Here is a 22681-nt window from a genome sequence, read left to right on the forward strand (position 1 = left end):
TCCTCTCCCCCATTATTATCACAATTCCCATTAGCATTTACCATCCCCCTTCTGAGAACACCTCGTTCTGGTGAGAACGCCTTTCTGCTTCCTGTCCCTCCCAGCTTTTCGCAAGCCTGGCACTGCTCCAGCCCAGGATTTAGTTAGTTGGCCCCAGTGTTTTCCTCTCACTCAGAAGAGACCAGCAAGAGATCTCCCTTGTGGTTCCCTTCTCATTCTTCCACCATCTTTTTTTTTTTTTTTTAAACTGAAGTATAGTCAGTTTACAATGTCGTGTCAATTTCTGGTGTACATTTTTCTTTATTTTATTTTAATTAATTAATTAATTTTTTTTAACGGCAGTACTGGGGATTGAACCCAGAACGTCACACATGCTAAGCATGTGCGCTACCACTGAGCTATTCCTCCACCCCTACTATTTTGATCTTGACCATGGCCCAGCCAGACAGAAGAACCCTCTTATCCCAAGACTGGTACCCCTAAGTCTTTTCCCTCCTCTAGGTCACCACTGGGGTCAAAGTCCTGGTGATGCAGCTCTTAAACCTTCATCTTCCTGGCTGACTCCGTGGGTAACATCTGTAGCAGTCTCTCCTTGTTCTGGTCCTCATGTGTTTCAGCCTTTTCCCTTCCTCTAGTGACAGTCCCTTGTGTTCTGCAAATAGAAACATCTTCCCACCACTGCCACCAACCTTTTGAAGGATATGAAATATCAAATGTATACTGACCTGGATTTAGCATCTTAGTGAGAGAATTCACTCCATGACATCTTGCCAGGCTCCTGCGAGTCCCCACAGAGACCAGTTCAAACATGCTGTTCACTCTGCCGTATTAATGACAGGCTCAGCCCTCGGGGTTATAGTGAAATGTGAATGGCAATCAAAGGACGCAGCAGGCTGTCAGGATGGCTTCAGATGCAGGTCAGTCTACATGGGGCACCAGGACAGCGCGTTTTTGTCTTTTCCACCATGTGATTCTTTCCAAACAGCAGTACTGATGTGTAAAACGGGTGGGACAATGTAGACGTGTGTCTTTGTGATTTACTGCTATACTAATGGCCAGAGTCAGTAGAAAATTTAATGCCAGCAGTGCCCAGAAGCGCTCTCCACAAGGCCTAACTGACCTGCACAGCTTCTCCCAGAACATACTAACTTAATTCCTCTTACTTCTAGAAACGATATCCTTTAATATCATTCTCTCTTTCTAGCCAGCGATCTTCCAAAATGGGCCGCCAGATTCCAGAGGGGCTGGAAGAAATTTTTTAATGGTTATATTTATTTTTTGGCAGGTTATTTTTAAACTTTCTTTTACAGAACTTTTATAAAGCACATAAATACATTAGCATAGCAATACAGTCATATTACTTATAAATAAATTTACATTAATCGAGATGTCTGAGCTCACTTTTTAACTGATAATGATATGTGATCAAAAGCTGAAAAACCACTGCTTTAATCTACCAACTCAACATGTAGTCATAGTTCTTAGATTTTTGCAGCAGCAGAATTTAATTTTTCTTTGAAAAAGTGGTCTTATGATCATATTTCTTCTACCTATTGGTTAAAAAAATATAATGAAGAAAAAAGTTATTATGAATTCAGCAATGCTTTAAAGTGGTAGCATTTTAATTTTTTATCATAGTAGCCCATACACATTTGAAAAATAATAGTACCTATCTCTGTGTGAAATACATATTTTGTATGTATTACATTTGAAAATCCTTTGCAGTTACCTTAGGAACTCCCCAGGAGCTGTGTAGCAACAGTTGGGATGTATCACCCTAGTGGTTTTGTGCGTGTCTTAGAAGGTCTTAGGTTCCCAGCCTTAAGTATATCTGGCAACTTACGTGTCTAAAAACAGGAAGAGTAACTGTCAAAAATGTAGTGGTGAGAGCTGAGTCCCGGTGGAGAACAAATATACTTCCAGAAGGTTCTCTTCAGTAAAGCATTCATTTACCAAGGGCTATCTCTGTGGCTTGTATGAGTTACTCCTCCTTTAGAAGGTGAATGGGTACTATAATTGGCTTAACGGTAGGGCAATGATGTCTGCTGAGTTTTCCGGGATAGGGAAGGGCCTTTTGAATACAATTCACTGAAAACACGTGCATGCACTTTGTGCTGCTCTTCTTTTACAAATGGCAGCACTGATCTCTCTAAGTTACCCTTTAAATTGAAGACGTGTGACGTTTATAATTAGGGTCATGTCCTTCATCCTTATTAAGTGATGCTAAGAAAACGGTGTCATCACCAGAGTTTCCCCTGGGCAATGATTACATAGAACGAAGTTGACAACCAAAGGTTTTCATTTCATCTCCTTAGTCAAGGTGAGGAATGGGGATGAACACACAAAGGAATCACCAGTGCTTTCTGGTTGTGAAGACTGGAAAGCGATCACCGATGTGGTTCACCAGTAGTCTATAAAGATAGAAGTATTCATATTTTAATTTTTGTTTCAACATGGTTGGGTTTCTCAATTTTTCCTGAAACTGATGGATTACACTTTGGTAACACCATATATGCCAAGGATTGGGAGCATTCTTTGTGGCCCAAGTAGGTCACTTAGTCTTCCTTGTCACCTCCTTCTTCAGAATTTAATTTATGATACTGTCAAAAGGGAAATGTTTACTGTAAGTGAGTCACCCTTTGCTGAAATCATTTTGGCAAGTGAACTTACAGTCCAGAAATACAACTCTTAACAGAAATGTATTCACTGTAACCATTTCCTATCCCCTGAGCACCCAGAAGTGCCCTTCTGGCTCCCATACCCTAGCTCGTTCCTACCACGCAGCATTCAAAGGTTCTGGTTCTGCTGCCTGGAAATCCCTCCCACCCCTCCTTCTCCAGCTAAAACCTACTAAAACTTGAAGCTTCTGATCAAATGGCACTTCCTTGGAGAAGCCTTCCAATCGCCATTTGAATTAGGCTGTCCTGTTATAATCCCTCACTGCACATTGTACTTTCCCTTCATGTTTCAAGTTGTTACCATTCCCCTACACAGTATAGCCATGTATAATACTACGGTTATCTGCATTATTGTTTCTTTCATAGAAGACATGCAAGGACAGGGTTTGTGTCTATTATACCCACATTTGTACCCTAAAATATTATGTGGCCCATAAGAGAGAGCTCAAGATATGTTTATTGAATGGATAGATTTTTTCCTACATAGTCTAAACAGCATATTTTAAAGCATCAGCATTAAAATGAACAAAATCATCCTTGATAGCTTTATCATAAAGGTATTATTCACTGTTCTTTTCAAAGAGAAATTTAGAACTCTCAATTATTTCAAGATATTTGAGTGTTAAAAATCTCCCTTTCGAGGACAAAGGAATTTTGTATGTGATGGCCTGGTTTGCTGAAGAGGAACTGAATTATCTGTTTACTTACAAGGTGACGCTTTTTTAAAAAGTTTCCACTAAAAGCTTAATATACATGCAAGGCAATTGAAGTTCACATCCTTGGCTTGGGAAAGAAAATGCTTTAAAATTGGACACCTTAAGATTAGGAGTTACACCACAATGAAAAATCGAGGCTGAGGTGGCCACAGTATTATCAGTAGACTTTCCCCCAAGATTCTATTAAGAAATAATGGAAGTCCAAAAGTTGTTTTTAATGTTTAGAAAAACCCAAAACGCATCCTACGTTTTTCGTCAGTAGGACTGCACAGGATAACTGAAATGTCATATTTCCCTTATTTTGATCAAAATTAGATCAATCAAACACCAGTACTCATACTGATCAGTTACTTTTTTTGGCTGAGGGCAAATGTTACATTAAATCAATAAAAAATAGACATTTATTTAGTACTGTAAAATGTAGTCTGTTTGCCAGACAGCATCTTTCAAATACATAAGGGCTAGTGGGAGCATGTTCTAAAAGGGATCCCTGATGGTAAAATTTAGGAACTTCGTGATCAACAGTTGCTAGGAGAGGGGTGGACGTCTAGCTCTGCCAAATAACATGGCAGTTTTCTTGTTGGAGAGCAGCATAAATTAGGAAATAAATGATGAAAATCAGCACTTACAGTTGGCCTACTAAAAAGCCTTAATTACTAACAGTTCCCGACGAGGAGATCCTAAGGGGATGACATATGTTCCATAGAAATATAAATTAAGAATTTCCAGGCAGCCTAGGAAATTAATTATTTTCCCTAATTCCCAGCAAATACACTTGCTCTTGGCTTTACAGAAAAAATTAGGTATCATTAAGCAGGAACTTCCTTAACTTCCCTGAACCACGTCTGCAAACTGGCTTGCACCTAGCCGGAGAGGACGAGGTGCCCCTATGTCGTCTAAGGCTGATCTGCTGTCTGAGCTCTGACGGCGCCCTGTGCAGCTGGAGAAATTAGGCTTTTACTCACACACTCTCACCTTCCCCCGCGGGAGAAATCACGGGCCGAGAAGTTTCCTTGGTCTGTCCTATGTTTCTTTACTACCCACTGTCGTGATCTCATTCACTGCCCTGACTTCAGTTACCATCTGTACACAGTTATTTCCAGTATGGATTGGGGGACCCACATCTGTCTTCTGAGCTCCTGGTCTGCATAGCAAGCTTTCTGTGACTCCACAAGGAGTCCCAGTTGCCTCCTGCCTCTCCAGGAGGCGCTCCAAGATCAACAAGTGGGCCTGACCCCGGCACCTTTCAAATTACTGCCCCTGAGCTGGATCTTGGAGCATGTGGGGTCTCGCATGTGACTTTTAAGGACAGAGTCTCTGCTTCCGGCAGTCCTCTAGCTGTCCCATTTGGAAGCCCCATTGGCCTTCAAAGCGGGACATTCTGGGGACCTGCCTTTCCAGTGAAGGGCCCTCAGGCTGGAAAGCCCACTGTGAGGCTCAAACCCCTTGCTCCCTGGGGAGAACCTCTGCAATTGTCTTCATTCCCTTATTTGTGGGTCCCCCACCTGGGGATTTGGGTCTTGACCTTCCTGCCCCCTCTACCTGTATCATGGTCGTTCCTTCTTTCTATCTTTAGTTGTGGAAACTCTTCTGCTCGTCTTCATGTTATTCTCATCAATATTTGCCCCATAAATAGTTATAATTTTGGTGTGCCTGTGAGAGGAGCTTAGCTCTCGGTCTTTCTATCCCACCATCTTGGCCGTATCCCTGACTCCTTCTGCTCCATCTTCAAAGAAGAATTCTTCTGTACTTAGTCCTGGAAGATGAAAATCTGAGATCAGGGTGCCAGCAGATTTGGTTTCTGGTGAGAACTCCACCCCTAGCTTGCAGATGGCCGCCTTCCAGCTGTATGCTTACATGGTGGAGAGCAAGCTGACTATTTTTAATGATAGGAAACATATGAGTGTACTAAAGGCCAAGGAGAAGGAGTAGCGGAAAGAAAGAAAAGAAAAATGCAACAGATATCTCAGGAATAAATATTTCATGAATAGAGTAGTATCTTGGAGAAACAGGCAGTGTATGAGATCAAGAAACAACTGAGAACTTGGGTAAGTGAAGGAGAAAAGCCATGCTCTCCTCAGAAAGAAAAGGCAAGTGAAGGTGCCCATACATTTTGAGTTGGAGATGCAGAAATGCTGATATATGTTCTCAATTGTATGTATGTGATATATGTATGTGATATAAGGTCCTGATGTGTGTTCTCAATTATCCAGACTGAGGGGAGTTCATCTACTGAGAATGAGGAAGGTGTGGACTTAGAGAAGGTGGGGAAAAAGTAGCATATTTGCTGGGGCAAATCCTAGGCAGACTGGGACTTCTACATGGCTATTGGCATTTCTACTGGAGCTGAGATCCAAATGTGGAAAAAGAATGAACATGAAATTATCTCAAGTGGAATCTCGCTCACTTTAATTATTTAGGGATAAAAGGCATAAGTTGCTCTGGGAAAGTTTATCTCCCCAAAAAAGTTTGGATTCCAAAAGGGCAATTATCCAAGGAAATACTTACTCATCTAATAAATATTAATATGGTAAAGGAATTCTAATAATGCAGGCTAACATCCATCAATAGTAATAACAGAAAAAAGAATGCTGATTTTTGACTGCTTGCGAAGCAATTAATTAGCCCAAACAGTGTTCCTTTTTAAGATCCAAAGAATGCCAGTATGGAAAAGACTAAAGGCACTGATGAAAATGTGTTTTTTGTTAAATAGGTTATGGAAGAAGCCCAAAAATATTGAAGTGGTAAACATTTCAAAGAGAAACAGTGGAGGGAGTCCAAAGTCCCAGTAATTCTACTGGAATCAGTCCAGTAAGACCTGTGTGAGGTTTAACCCCCTAGTGTCCTAGAATAAGTCACCAGGACACAACAAAAGGTCACCATGTTTTAATTGGATTAGAAAAAGAACTCTTTAGGGGACCAAATTGAGCTTCTCTACAAAAGGAAAATGAAAACAAAATGGACCCAATTTCAATTGTATCTGCTGGTTTGAGGATTCTCTTCCTTTGGGAAACTTCCTTTGATGAACACCAGGAATGTTCAGAGGACTTCGGTGCTCACAACGGCTCTAGCGGGGAGGTGTTACTGTTAACGTTCATTTTACCGATAAGACAACGGAGGCATTGCGAGTTCAGGAATTCACAAAAGTGACGGTAAGCTAGTAGGTAGTAGAACATGGGTTGATTCCAAGAAACCTGACTCAGGAGTCTTTGTTCATCTATGTTTTATTGCATTTTTATTCAATTTTATGGTTTTTAATAGATATTGTATTTACATAAAGAAGCAAAACAATATAAAAAGTTATAAACTGAGAGCATGGTTCCCACCCTCTTCTCTCCTCCCTATTGAAAACACTTTGTTGGATTTTAAAATTTACCTTCCCAAGGTTTCTTTATGCAAACATGAATATTTTTGTTCCTCTTTATTTCTGCCATGGAGGTGACATCCCAGATACGCTGTTCCATTTACTTTGGAAAAAGGTCACATTTTAATTTTTCCATTTTTATTTATCTATTTATTTTTAAACATTTATTTACTTATTATTTATTTTTAAACATTTGTTTTGTAATTTAAAACTTACATAAGGTCATGTTTATAAAAGGTCACATTTTAAAATTCACATTGCCTCTATTTTGAAGAATTTCAAAACAATGGGAAAAATCAAAAGGAATATTTCAATAAACACTAACATATACTTGATTTAGATTTTCCAATTTTTAACATTTTTCCACCTGTACATTTTTCTCTCTGTCCACCTTTTTTATTGTTGTTTTGCTGACCCCTATAAAAGTAAGTTGTGAATGTAATTCCTAAATACTTCAGTGTGTAACTTCTAAGTAACCAAAATGTCATTTTTACAGCTTGCAAACTTAACACTGATTCAGGAACATCTAATACGCAGTCCATAGGTAAGTTTCCCCAGTTGTGCCAATAATGTCCTCTGTAATTGTGTACTTTTTTCTAATTTGGGAAATTGCAAATTGCACTTAATTTTCATGTTTCTTAAATGTCCTTTAACCTAGGAAAGTTGCCTGGAATTTTTCTTAACGTGTCTCAATACTAACAGTTTTGAAGCATCCGGGCCATTTGCTGCACAGACCATACCACCTGGACTCGTGGTCTGTTCTACTTGTACGTTGAGGACACTCTCTTCTGGGAAGACTTCTGTGTAGGTGATGAGATGTCCTTCCCACTGCTGCACGTCCGGAGGCACTGAATTGCTCAGCCTTTTCCCTTATTGATGGTGCTACATCTGATTACTTTGGTTGAGGTTTGTTCACCAAATGTCTCCATTGTTAAGGAAACGTTCCCCTTTGTAACATGTTCCCTAGGGCTCTGTGATTACCCTCTTTCACACAACCTTTCACCCAATAGTTCTTACTATCTATTGATGATCCTTGTCTGAATCAATTATTACATTGAAATTGTAAATAGGAGTTTTCTAATTCTATCATTTTTCCTACATTTATTAGCTGAAATTCTCAGTAAGAACTTCCTCTTAACAGACACACTTTTTAATTTAGTATCATTTTTGTCTCATGGACTTTTTGCAAACCCTATGTATTACCATCGGTCACCATCAGTATCCTTTTTGATGCTCAAAACTTTGATGTTTCAGATTTGGCCTGGTCCTCTATTTGTTTCACCTGTTTCCATTCATCTTTGAGTGCCTGTCTTGCTTTTAGGTACAACTCGATGTTCCAGACTCACTTTTAGCACTTTGCCTAAACACCATGCTTTTTTCTTGTAATATATATCTTGGAGATTTCCCAAATCAGTGTCTTGAGAACATCCTCATTTAAAAAAAAACTGATGCATAGTATTTCATTCTATGAATGTTTTATTAAACAACTCTTCTGTACATGCAATTTTTCCATACAATAGCAGGGTGCAAAATCTCGCACATAACGTCTTTTCACACTTGTGCGTTTGTAGAATAGATCCCTGGAAGCAAAATTGCTGAGTCAATGAAATGCATACTCAATCGTTGTTAAATGTGTGAGGTTCCCCCTAGATGGATTGTACCATTCTGTACCTCTGCCAACAGACGACCCCTGGACTGCTAGCAAGTGTGGAATATTCTTAAAATTCCAGCAGTGCCTTCTAAATTTCCATCTTCCTGACTGGGATAAAAGTGGACCAGTTCAGTGGTGATTTTCTAGGAATTGTTCCTGGAGGAGGAACCTACAGCCTACACTTTGCATGCCTCCAAAAAGTGTGTCAGCACCCACTTGCCAGTTTTAGATCCCTTCTGGATAAAATACCTAGAGGAGTTTCAGCTTGATTCACACACTCTTTTGGCTTCTCTCCCTTTCCTGGTTTGTTGCCCACTTAAGACCACCAAGCTTCAGGCGTCAGTACGTTGCCTCTCCACTGCCTTTTTTGGACTTGTCCTTAACTGAGCTCAGAAAACTTGCTCAGCCCCACCATCTGACCTATTCGCACGTGGACAGTCCCTCTCGGACATGCCAGGGTGCTCATAAACCCCATCCTCTCAAGTAAGGATGGGCGATCAGGACACCTCGATGGATGCTGTTGGCGTGAAGGGTAAACCTCACTGCTGAGTGAGCTGTGACCATGTGACACTACCTTGAAATTTCCTACCGAGCAGGGAAAACGTTTCTCCAATGACACCATGATTCCTGTTACTAACAGCAACAGCTGGTTTTTTGAGCACTGTATTTTAGAACTCAATGCTCTATATTTCATGTCATAGTCACCCTCTGATACAGATGTATTTTTTCTCTCATGTGACAGATGAAGAAACCGAGATGCAGAAAGAGTAAGTAATACAAGGATTGTACGGATAACACCAGCATCTGACGAGCTCTTAAGGGCTGTAGCATAAAACAACTATTCTTGCATCGTGAAGACAAGCAAGGGAAGAGACGCATTTAAAACTGCGCAAAAGCAGGTTAGAAGTGTTTATCATGTTGCAGGATTAAGAATGATTAATTACCCCAACAAGCTGTCCACTAAAACACGGCATTGTTCACCATCCTGATGTTACTTGTACTCACGTTGTTATATGGCTGGGGTCTTGCACGGCTGGGGTTTCCGACCAAGCGTCAGATGATCATTTCAGTGTTATAATCGGAATGGGCTTTGTTTGTGCCTTGCTCGTGTTACCACCGGTGCTATTAGGACAGATTCATGTGCTGTCATTCCATGTTCCCATTACAATCTTTATCACAATAATATGGTACAGTACTGGAATTTTAATGGCTCATATATTCTGTGAAACATGACGGTAATAAACAGCAATGCTTTGACCTCAGCTTTTTAATATTTGATGCATCGTCCGTTCCCCACCCACTGAGTTCAGGACCTCCTTTCCTCCTGCTATTTGAATGAGGATGAGGTGGCATGGATTGTCACTCAAAGCAGGAAACATTTACCAACTGGAATATACCTATTTATAAGCCTGTTTAAAGCATATAGCCATTCATGTTCTATTCTGAAAAGAACAAATCACCATTTTCTCCTCCTAACAGACAATACAAGGAGAATGCAAACTAGAAAACCATGAAATCAGCTCTCCTTAGAAAGATTACAGCAAGCCCAGAAAATGACACATTCATCGTCCATCCTTGGGACAATGGCTAAACCAAGAGCTTGGAAGAATGGCAGGTGCAACGTCCTTCTTCCTGCACTTGGCTGTCTGTACCTGTGGACAGAGTGGAAAATAGTAGAAGACGAATCAAAGACCATTTCAAGATTAAAGGACTGCCTCGTTATTTATCTAGAACTCACACCGTGACTCAGGTATGGCCCAGGAATAGGAATCTTCATGGAGCTAGCCAAGAAACACCACTGTTGAAAAGAACCACTGAGTCAAATGCTTCCCTGTTTGATCTCTCCGTCATTTGAGAGATCTACCTCTTTGTCACTAGGCTCAGAAAGCAAAAATGACAATTATTCTGGCTACAACTTTCCAAAAAATTGAAGTGCTATGTTCACTTATGTGTCTGTCGCTCATCTACAAAGTGGAGATGTCAAAATGAAAAAGCTTGACCCCTCAAAAGGTGTTGAAGTTTAAAAGAAAGTCTGTGGGTAAGTAAAGGAGGCTGGCGGAGGAGAGTGAGCTGAATTGTCTTGGAGTATTGACCATGCTTGATGATTTGACCCTCAGCTTACATAAACCCAGAAACTCAATTTTCAGTCCCTCAGAGTTCATCAGGCTCAAGTTGACCTAATCATGCAGGATGCTTCGTGCTGCAGTGTAAGCAGAATGCTAATTTGTTAATTTATAAAGAGAAATATTGTCACATGCTGACTCCAAAGTTTAATTAATGGGATAGCCTGATAGTATATCCATCGCCACAGCAGGGAATTCCTTCCAGAGATGAGCAAGTCCATGGGGGAGGTCACCCCGTTCTTTGCTCTAAGAGAATTATTAACCATTCTCCTTTTATCTGTGTTTCTATGCTTTATTGTTGACCACTGTGTGTCTCTTGACATAAATCTTTTTTATATTTGTTACTACCGTGTATACTGGGTAGATGTTCCTTGATTCATCCTTCCTTCCTTCCTTCTTAGTCACAATGTATATCTTGTATTTAAAATAATTATGCAAATGTTTAATCTGTGGTTTCCAATTGGTACCACAGAATATTTGTTCCAGAGATATGCTGAAAAAAAAATTGTTGTTAAACCAGAAACACTGCACACTCCATGCCACTACTGGTGACTCACAGTACACTTTAGTGTAATAGACACTTGGAGAAACTCTATCCCATAAATATTCCTATAGACGCTTGCTAACCTACTGTTTCCCAAAGCTCCCATCCAGGGAACTCTTCCATCTTGTAACATCAATTAACATCTCATAGGAAACAGTCATCTAATCACATCTATTGTGAGTTTCTGTAATCACATAACTCCCAGCTCAGTTCTAGGAATGGTATTCTGGACTTTGGATATATCTCCTATACAGATAGGTCATGATAAGATCATTGAGGACAACAGTCCTGATAAATCTCTACTCTTTCTTCCGAAGCCCAAATTCATATATCCAACTTCAGAATATCATTAATCACTGTGTCTTATTTATTTTCTTTCTAAGTATTTCTTGAGTTCAGTTCTCCTTCGTTCTGCACCCACTGCCTTTTTTCAGACCCTCTTTTTTCAGACCCAGTAAAGACTTTGTGATGTAGTTCACTCTTTGCTGTTCACTGAGGATCTGTGTTCCCCCCAAATTCATACGTAGAAGCTCTAATTCCCCATATGATGGTATTAGGAGGTGGGGTTTTGTAGAGGCAATTAGGTCACAAGGGTGGAAGCCCCTATGGTGGGATTCGTGCCCTTGTGAGAGATGATCTCTCCCTCAGGCTAGTGAGAACACAGCAAGAAAACACCAGCTGCAAACCAGGAAGGGAGTCCTCGCCGAGAACTTGGCCGTGCTGGCGCTGGATCTCGACTCCAGATTCCAGAGCAATGAGGAGTAAATGTCCGTTGTTTAAACCACCCAGTCTGTGACATTCTGTTACAGCAGCTTGAACTAAGGCACTCCTTCATCTGACTGTCTTCAAATTCATCCAGTTTTACCAGAGGACCTTGTAAATTATTTTCTTTACCATTAACAAATAATTTTAAAAGTAACATATAATCATTTTAAGGTAATTTGGAAGAGTACAGATATACAGAGAAATTTAAAATAACCCATTAATTACATCCTATAGAGAAAAACACAGTTACTGTTTTTTTTCGTGAATTGTTCATATGTGTCCTTTGCCCACTATTGGAATGCTAGTGGTTTTCCTAACTGATTTTAAAAACTACTTCTATATTAAGAATATTCAAAGTATATATTTTATTCTTTATAAATGTTACTCAGTTTTTGCTTGCTTATCCAATATTTAATTTTTTTTCTTTAGGCAAATTATTCTTACTTTATTTGGCATTTAACTCTTTTATAGTAGAATAATACACAAGGGTGATTGCATGACTCCCATCGGGATAAACTATCAGTGACTTCCCACGTGACTCAGCACAGATTTGTCTTCCAGTACTCCTGACAGCCCTTCCCTCTGTATGTGTGGTGCATTAGCCTTTCCTAACTAAGTGGGATTCTCTTAAAGAAGTCTGCCTCTGTTCAGGCTGATTCCTCCTTCCCCCAAAACATCCATCCATCCCCAACTGGGAAACCCTCATGCATCCTTTAAGACTCAGTCCAAGTAGAATCTTCTTGTTCTTTTCTGTAGCATCCTGGCACTGTATTATAATCACTATTTCTGTCTTTCTCTCTTCCACTGGTCTAAGAAAGCAGGGATTTTCTTATATCTATCTTCTGAATTCAATACAATTCCTGACATATAGTAGACTTCAGTTAGCAACTGTGGAATGAATGAATGAATGAATAAACCATGTGAGTGTCCGGAAGAAAATCTGACTAACCCTGCCTGGAGAGGCAAAGAGAAGTTTTACAAGAAAAGGTGATATTTGCAGAAGGTACTGAAACATGGGTTGAAAATTGTTTAAAATATATATATACACACACACACACAAAAAGAAGGCATTTAAAATAGAGCTGAAAGTCAGCATCTACCTCTTGCTTTTTCACTAAATTGGAAGCAACGTGGAAGAAAATTCTCTTAGGAGAAGCATTTTTAATGCAGATATTTGGGGCCGTGGTGCCACTCCACAATGAGGACAGTTTTTTCAAAAAGTGGCAGAAAAACCAAAAACTCCCTTCCCTCCAAAATGGAAAATATATCCATTTGGTCAGAGGGTCTAAAGGAACTCCATGGAGATAAGTTTAAAAGAATGAAAGACTTGACAGCCGGACTGAGTGATCTGATCAAGATTCTTTCTTATCCTCTTAAATAACCACATGTAGCCCTTCAAAAAAGCAACTTACTATTAACATCAAAGGAAACTTCCCCTTGAAGCAAGATGAGATGAATCAAGCAAGATTGGAAACTGGTCCAAGATAAATATTTCAAGGCAACATGATAATATTTGGGGCATTGGGGGTAGGATAAAAGGAATTAGTGGACGGCTGCTGAATTAAAGGGAAGTCAGGAAAGATATTAAAGAAAATGTCCTCAAGGAGTTGACTCTAAAAATGATGTGATAAATGATTCTCGAGCATGCTCAGAGAGCACTTGTGCATTACCAGAGTACAAGACTGAGTAATTTAAAGCAATAATTTTATATGTGTGTGTGTGTGTGTGTGTACGCACGCGTGCGTGTGTGTGTATGAGCGCTCATTGGCTGGCAGGAAATAAAGCACATTTGTCTGGTCTCTGTTTGATTTACTTACATGGGGTTCCATGATCTGGGATGACCCGATCAGGTAAAGATTGCGTGATCTCACTGCTTCCTCTCACCTTGTCCTGAAGATTCCTTAGCTTCCCGTTATCACGATTTCAGCCCTCATCACTCTCTCCAACCCAGAATCACCCAGACTTTGGACTAGAAACCCTGGTGCATCACCCAGGTCTTCTCTACCGAAGTCAGCCTGGGATTCATTCCCGAGACTTTGGGGAGTGTTGGCTCCTGCACTCCCGCCTGGGGGTGCCCTCTGGGAGGTGCTTCACCCGAGGTCATGCTCTCTGCTTGTAAAAGTGAAAGGCTTAGCTCGCTATCCTGAATTTGGGACACTTAGAAACGGCCATCCCAGCTGCAGACCACCTCATGTTACCTTCCAAGGTCTAATTTGAATCTCTATCACAGATCAACTTCTACCTTTACCCAATCTTGCTTCTAGTATTTCCATACAAGTATTATTTCTGAGTGCAGGTCCCCAGTAAATACCCTGTATACAGATTTTCTTCTCAGACAATGCCCATTTCCAGAGAGCTGTGACAAGAGGTGGTGGAGAGGTTCCAGAAAGCAGAATTGAAAGTGAGATTTTTGGGGGAGGGGATAGCTCGGTGGTAGAGTGAGCGCTTAGCACGCACGAGGTCCTAGTTCAATCCCCAGTACCTCCATCCAAACACACAAACAAACCAACCAACCTAATCACCCCCACCCCCAAAAAAGACAAAAAATTTAGAAAAATAAATGAGATTTTTGATGACAGTGAGGACCCCTTCATCAGTGGTAGGCTGCATCCTCATAGTCCTTGGCATCTCTGTGCTGTGGTTGTGCAGTTTGTTAAGGTTTTCATCAAAGGAGAACTGGGAAGAAGTACCCATGCAAGAGAAGATGCCGGCTGCTGTAATGTCTAAAGGGGTTGAAACATATGAGAGAAGCAGTCATTATAGAGACTGCAGAACAGGATGGCAGTTACTCAGTGCCACCAGCGTCCTGCAGAAAGACACCCGTGACCTGCAGAAAGACAATGGAAGGTTGAGGGTGATGGTCCTAGTACCTAGTGCTCTGTAACAAACCAACTTAACACTTAGTGGCAACAAGGACAGTATTTATTTTGTTCACAAACCTGCAACTGGGGCAGGGCCCAGCAAAGACAGCACATCTCCCTTCCTCTCAGCAACAGATGGAAATGCTAAAGGCTGGAATCACGTGAGGACTCGTGCAGTCGCAGGCCCGGTGCCGCCGTCAGCTGGAACGGCTCCACGCGGCCCTTCCGTGCAGCTGCTCGGCCTTCTCACAGCGAGGTTGCTGGGTTCCCGGGGCAAAAGTGCCAAAGGAGGAAAGAGTCGGGTGGAAGCTGTGTTGCTCTCTCTGGCTCGGCTTCGGAGGTCATGCAGCATCAATTTTCAATTCAACCACATTTTATTTGTTAGAAGGGAGTCCCAAAGGCTGGCAGGTGTGTCAAAATGTGCTGATGTTTAAAACCACCCAAGTGATTAATCACTAATATAAGGTGAATTGTCAAAGGCAGAGGGCCTCGTTTATTGCATATAAAAAGACTATCTTCTCCTCTACAGCTAGAGCACAGGAAAAACTGAGGAACAGTCTCGGGACTCCAGAGATTAATGAATTCTCAACCCCCCAAAGTCTGCTATGCCAAGGTCAGGGCCTTATTGGTTGAGATCTCGGATGGGGACATCTGGGTCAATACACTCAAGAACCTCGAAACCCCATGTCATCCTGAATTCACTGAGTCTGCGGAAGTGGCCAATTCCTTCCCCTGAAAGGGGAGCATCCCTCCTCACCCTTTGAAGGCAATGCAGAAGCATCTGCCTTGCAGCACTGACCCAGCGAGGTAAGAGCTGACCCTCGTAAGAGAGAAGACAGACCATCCCCAAAGAAGCTCTGGGACCCAGAGGGAGACAGGAGCTGAGACAGTGCTGTGGGGCTAGAGCCAAGGAAGGTGGAATATCAAATTAGGTAAGACAGAGTTCATCAGTGTGGGCGAGTTCTCCTGAGACGCAGTGTAACACCCTGGCAAAGACCTCACTCTGTGAGTAGGATGGCCCTTGAAATCCCAGGGTCAGGGATGGCTTATCTTAAATGAAGTAGAAATGCCAGAATGGCTTTGGCAAACAGGGGTGGAAGGAATCAAAAGGCTCAGGGAAGGAGGTATGGGAGAGAGAATGTACCACGTAAGAGCGGAAGCCCCCCATTGACCATGTACCATGGGAGGGCCTGGAGGAAGCCAGCCTCACTGAGCGGCTCACTGGTGCCTCTCTTCTACAGGCCTGGCTGATGGTAAGAGATGCTTGTTGCACAACTGAATCCCTGATTGCAATGAAGATGATAAGATCCTGAAACCATGGAAGCCAGTTGGTGGTACTTAACGCCCGAAAGCAAGTGAATAAATTTATCATAATAAGTATTTAGGCCAAGTGGCAACTGGAGGGTAGGGGTGGTGTGACCCACAGAGAGCTACAGAGGTGGCTAATCGTAAATGGAAACCCTACAGACGAGATAGATGGACCAAGGACAAGTTTACTGCTTAAGCTATAAAACCAAAAGAAATTGAGAAGATCAAGAGACTGAGGCAGCTGCCTCAATAAAGAGTTATGATCCCTCGCCCAGTTTCTGGACTTGGGCCAGAGCCAGAGGGGATAAGTCAGGGGTCCTGACCCTCACGTCATCCTCTCCTATTACATCACTGCCTCTCTGGCTGCTCACATCCACTGCTGCCTGTGTGGGTCCCCAGCTGACAGAGGAGGGAGAAAAACCAGGCTTGGTTTAAGAATGCGTGGTCTTGGTATGTAGGTATGAGCCAAAAGTAAACCTTTGTTCTCACATTGCTCCATTCCCAAGTGGGGCTGAAAGACACAGGTGAAGGCAAATCCTTCAAATTGCCAGAGATATTTGGGAAGTACCCCTGATCATCTTCTTTATGAAGAAGGAGAAATGGTCTGCCACACATACACGCAGACAAATATATACAGGGCTGAATGGTTTGGCTTTTTGGTCACTTCCTGGTAAAACTCCTCCACAAAAGTCTCCATCTCAGAGCTCATTTCCAGGGAACCCACCTTAGGACCACGCTAAGCGTCTTCGTCCCTCAGTCAGAATGAAATGCTAGAGAGGGATAGACAAACTCACTGAATCATCTGCAGAATCTTGGATGGCTCTGGTTTAGTTCAGCGTAGTATTTCCAGCCCCCAGTTCCTTGCCTTTTCCAGACCCAAGGCACACAGCCCTCCCTACCTTCATTTCCATATCTGGTCTGGTCCTCCCTGCTCCACACCTCATGTCTTGTTTGTTTGCTTTATTCACAGTTACTTATTATTTTTTTTTTATTGAGAGAGAAACACTGCATAAGGTGAATTAATAATAACACAGTTTGATGATTTTTACACATGCCTATATTTCTGTAAGCACTAGGTGGTCCAAGGTACGGAACATTTTCAGCACCCCGTGAGTTTCCCCCGTGCCCCTTCCCACTCTAATGTCCATCTCCCACCTCCACAGAGAACCACAACTCTGAATTCTATCATCATTCGTTCTCCAGGCTTCTCAGATCACCCCTGCAATTCAAAGATACTTGAGGGCAGGGTCCACCCTCACCCCTTTGCTGCCATGGGTGGAATCACCTCCTTCCACAAGCCTGTTGGGGAGCAGCTCAAAAGGGACTTCAACTAAGTGTTCGTCTTGACACTTCATGAACTTCAAAGGAACAGAAGTCACATAGGAGACGGTTTTTTGTGGCTGGCGTTTTTCACGGAACCTAACTTCTATCAGATACGTTCATGCTGTTGTGTATTTCAGTGCTTTTCTCTCTTCATCACTATGTGGTTTTCCACTGTACAAATACGCTACTATTAATTTTTCAGTTGGTGGGCTTTTGGCTTATTTCTAGTTTGAAGCTATTGTGTCTAAAACTGCTCTGAACATTCTTGTGTGTGGATTTTTGTGGACATACGAATTTCTTTCTCTTGGTGTGAATTACTAGATAATAAGATGGGCCTCCGTTAGCTTTAGCAGAAATCGTCAAACAGTTTTCCACAGTGCTTGTGTTATTTGACATTCTAGCCAGCAACATCCAAGAGTTTCTGTGGCTTCACATCCCTGCTCACGCTCGGACTTTTAACTTTTTGCCATTCTGATGTTTGCGTAGAGATAATTCATTCTGGTTTTAGTTTGCATTCCCCTGGTGACTGAAAAGGGTGTGCACAGCCTACTTTGGGAACTCTTTTGTCATGCACTGTCATTCCCTGCTTGTTTCATATTCTGGTTGGAAGAGAATGGATTTAAATAATAATAATGAAAAGAATCAAGAACAGGCAGACTTTATCTCAACTAGAGAACGAATTTTATAATGATTAGGGGAGCCCCCTCCCCAAGAGGGGTGGGTTATCTTGGGAAGCCATGGAGGTGGCCAAGGTACTGATGGAAGGAGAAATATGGCCCTTGCTGACTGTCATCCTTGAAAATACCCAATAAGGAGTAGGCCCCCAAATTTTATAATTTGACTTAAAGTTACTGTGTGAGTGTTTGTATGTAAGTTTCCCAAGAGTAGTCTGTATTTCCACTTCTCTCTTGCTTAGAAATGCCTTAGATGCTGATCGATTCACTAACCTCCCACTCTACCCACCTTTCTCTATAACCTCTTGGAAGAAAAGGCTTTTATAGTTCGATACTCCAGTCCCACTCCTCCTGCCATGAAGAAACCGAATCACAAGCAGTTTAAGTCTTCCAGTTTATGACCCAGAGAGCCACAACTAGAATCCTTATTTCCTGCCTCCCAGCCTACGTCCCCCCAGATAACCCTGGGTGGGGAGGGACGTGAATGTGTGTTCATGCATGCCTGAAATTTACATGTGTAGGTGTGCATGGGAGTCTGGTTTAGGGTGTGAAAGTGGACTTGTGCCACTTCATTCAGGAAGAGGAGAGGCAATGCGCTAGACTGAACTGGCGAACTGTGGGGAACGTTGGTAATAAGGTCTGAGTAAATAAATGCGTGACGGGTTTGTGTAACTACTTACATGTCATCAAAACTACAGAAGAGACAGAGAAAACCCTTGGAATCTGTCCTTTAATTCCTAGTATTCCTAGAACAAGTCTCAGTGATTCTTGATGATATTATGAAAGTAAATATTTCTTTTGTATCTTCCCAAATCCAAGAAGTGTCTGGCTTACCATACATCCAGAGTTGAGTCTGAGATCATACGTTATGCTGATCCATTTATTCTTATATGTTTCTATGTATTTCCATGTCTTTCAGACCCCACTGGTCATAGAAGTCAAGGATCTTGGTCATCACCAGAGACATGTTTAGACATGGAACCTCTAACTTATTTTATGGGAGATTTCACAGCACCATTGGGTCCACCAAAGGCTATTTTCCTAACATGCCCCACCCCTGCATCCAGGCCACTTCGTTCCCTCTGAGAATCGGAGGCCCATTTCTTACTACCACCCAGGAAAGCCAGGTGTCCTCAGACTGCAGTGTCCTTTTAAGTGCAGATCAGACCTCTTAGCTTCCATGAAAGGTAGTGTTTTTTTCCTTTCTTTTCAGGTTCAGAAACCTGGATCCAATCTCCATCCAGAAAGTTCCTCAGGATAGCAGAGCTCTATATTCTATTCACAGGTCTCTTTTACCAACCCTGATCTGTGTCCTAAAATTAGGAGGATCCAGTGACTTCTCCCCATCTGGGAGTAACCAGAGCCTTGCCAGCACACCCTCTGCAAGCGGGTGGAACACACCTCTCTTTCTTTTGTCTGGATGCCTTTTACAGTTTATGTCAGGATCTTTCACGCAGATACTCTTGTAGATGTCCACAGGGCGGTGACGGGGAAACAGACTAGCAGAACTATCTCATTATCCTAACAATGTATTAAAACATCTTTTTTTTTTTTTTTCAAATTTGGAGTTCTAGAAGAATCCGAGAGGGAGAGCCTGCTAGTTCCAAGGCAGAGCCTTAGATTCCACTGCACCCCCTTTACGCACCCTGGTTTTGCCTTCCTTAAGCTTCCTGTCAGCTTCTATTGTTTATCTCTGTTTAAAAGAGCAGGCAGCTCCTTTTCCCCAAACGCTGGCAGGACAGAGGGAAATCAAATCGGCAGCCGTTGGCAGGCCTGGGCAGTACTAGCATGCCCCCCACCCCCAACCTGTCTAACGCATATTTGCCTCCCACTGTTCTCTTAAACTTTTTTTGAGAGCTGACAGAATCCAAGGGACATTTCTCCCAAAATCTGCGTTCCAGCTCCAATGTGAAATTTAACAAGTCAGCCTTGTCTTTTGACAGAAGGAAAAAGAAAAGAAAGAAGAACAAGAAACCTTTAACTCTTTGTACTCATTTACTGTCTCTCTCTTCCTCAGAGGAAAACGTGGAATGAAGACAGATTCATAAGCCTCTTCCTAAAAGCAGGCATGTCCAAATGTCTTTCTGGCTCACATTCTGAAAAAGCAAGTAAACGTTTTGATTATTTTTTAAAAGTGATCTATTGAGGTCCAAGAAATAGTCTTCCTTTTCAACTGATCACCGTCCTGGGTTCTTTTTACCTCCACTAACCTGTCCCACAAAACGAAGGCTATGTTTCCAAAGTGCTTATTACTTGGGATAAAAACACCCAATGTTGATGCGTTAATCTCTCCCTCGCCTTGCTCTGCCCTGCCCTGCCCCTACCCATACCCCTCATCGTTCACAAGGGAAAGCCCTGTAATTAGACAAATGCGGCTTGTGCATGACATCATAATAACTAGCACTGAACTCTGGCCGTGTGCCAGGTGCTCTGCATCAACTATTTCACTTCACTGGTGGGGGTACGACTGTCGCTATGTGATGGAGAAAGTTGCTCTAGGTTGGTTAGGTCGCTGGTCCAAGGCGAGCCAGCCTGTAAAGGGGTGAAACTGACATTCAAACCCAAACAGCCTGCTTCTAAAAGCAGCACAAACCACCCCCCCCAAGTCAAGTGGCCCTGCTTCTCACCAGCCAGTGTCAGTTAACAGAGAGTACTTTGTAATGCAACTCAGGGCAAAAATGGGGCAAGCATATCTTTGCCTAAGTCCCAAATACTTAGTCCTGGTTGTCCAAAAAAAAAAAAAAAAAAAAAAAAAAGGAGGGGTCAAATTTACTTTATGGGCAAAATATGAATTTTTCTGCACGCTGGATGAAGTCTTCGGGAGGAATTCAGTCTGTGCTATGGTAAGGCACGTGCTTGGACACTGCTGGGGAGCGCGGTAGTGCAGCCCAGCTTGATAGCCTCCCCCTGGCAGCCCCGTAGGCCTCCCACCCCCCGCAGGACGAAAGCTCACTTTCCTATTTTTCCCGAGGGTGGGAAGGCACACCAGCCAGAAACCACTCACACCTCTTTATGGGGCAGCAATAATCAGAGGGAGGAGAAACAAAACTGGAATTCAACACACAAGGAGGCAATGTTTGTTAAATATGAAGAGACTGTTGAATCAGGGAGACCCGAGTTAAAGAGGGTGGGTGGGGGTGAACACATGTACAAAGTAGAAACAAGGGAAGGAGAAAGGGTTAAAGGAAGAGTGCTTTGCAAGATAAGGAAAGCTGAGAGTAAGGAACGAGAGGTCCACATATGGGGGCAGGACAGGTGGGAGATCTGGGATCCATCCACATGCCTGGACCGCCACCATTGTAGCTGTGCCACAAGGAAATTTGTCACTAGACCAAGGGACCAAACCCACATCCTCTCTCCTTGGACCTATCACTCACTCCCCTCTCCTACCCTTTCAATAAAGAGCTGCCAAGTCCTCATGAAGGTCACTGGTACACACTCAGGGAAAGGGATGTGAGGAAGCTGTCCCTACACTAGGATTCCAGGAAGGCATCTAAACGTACCCTCTGTGGGACAAAAAAATAGCTGCCAATACATGGCTTAAAAATATGGTCACTCTCTCCAATACCACCACTACCATCATTATTCCCTTTGTCTAATTAACACATCATTTTTTTTTACTTGTGAAATTTAGGACACAAATTTCAAAGAGTGAGTACACTTATAGGCATATGATTAAAGAGTACAGTAAAATGAATATTCATATACTCTCTAGACAACTCTTGAAAAATAAAAGATAACTAGTACTTTGCAGACTGTTTTTGTGGCCCCCATGAATTCTTTCCCTCTCCTCCCCCATTCAACCACTATTCTGAATTTTATTTAATCACTGTGTTGTTATTCTTGATAGTTTAATCACTTTGATTATCCTAACAATATATTGTTGAGATTTTAATCTTTACATAAGTGAAATATATTGTAGATTTCCTTCTAGAATTACTTCTTTTATTTATTGTCATCTTTGAAAGCTATGCATGATAATATAAGTAGCTGAAGGTCATTGATATTTTTCACTGATGTATACTATTCCACTCCTACTATTCATAAACATTTGGGTATTTCCAACTTACACCACAAGCAATGTCTCTATACACTTACTAGATCTTATCCCCACAAGCAGGAGTTTCTTTGTATTATAGCCCTAGGAATAAATGTCTAGCTCAGAGCAGACATAGTCGTCGAACTTTACTAACCAACACCAAACTATTTTCCCAAAGATTTACTCCCATTGAGGCTAATACCAGCAGTGGACTAGAAATCTTTGTTTTTCTATCCTTAACAAACACTTGTTATTGTCAGATTTTAAGTTTTGCTAATTTGGTAAGTACAAAATTGTATCTTAATTGTTTTTTTGAATTTCCATTTTCCTGATTATATTATAACGTTAAAAATACTGTCATGTTTATAAGATTTTTATGTTTCTGTGAAATTCTTGCTATGTTTGCTCATTTCTTTATTTCCTCTTGTGGATTCAGAGGACTTTGTTATGCATTCCAAATAACAACCCTCTGTCGAGTACTCAGGGAGCAAATATCTTCTTTTTTTCATGACTTGTTTTGAAATCTCTTCAAGATGCTTTTGATGAACAAGATTCTTTATTTTAATGCAGCTGAATGTATCCAATATATTTTATCCATTCATGTGTTTGGTTGTGGTAGTTGTTTGTCATTAATT

The 22681-nt window shown here is 41.8% G+C and overlaps 1 long non-coding RNA gene across 1 annotated transcript; it reads left to right on the forward strand.

The window, feature by feature from the left end:
• The first annotated feature begins 489 nt into the window (after window positions 1-489).
• Window positions 490-21280, forward strand: LOC116668487. Its single transcript, XR_004325591.1, has 3 exons — window positions 490-501; window positions 5490-5494; window positions 21163-21280. It is a non-coding gene; the product is annotated as an uncharacterized LOC116668487 (long non-coding RNA).
• The last annotated feature ends 1401 nt before the right edge of the window (window positions 21281-22681 follow it).

This window comes from Camelus ferus, chromosome 14 (assembly GCF_009834535.1).
Source record: "Camelus ferus isolate YT-003-E chromosome 14, BCGSAC_Cfer_1.0, whole genome shotgun sequence".
Lineage (NCBI taxonomy): Eukaryota > Metazoa > Chordata > Mammalia > Artiodactyla > Camelidae > Camelus > Camelus ferus.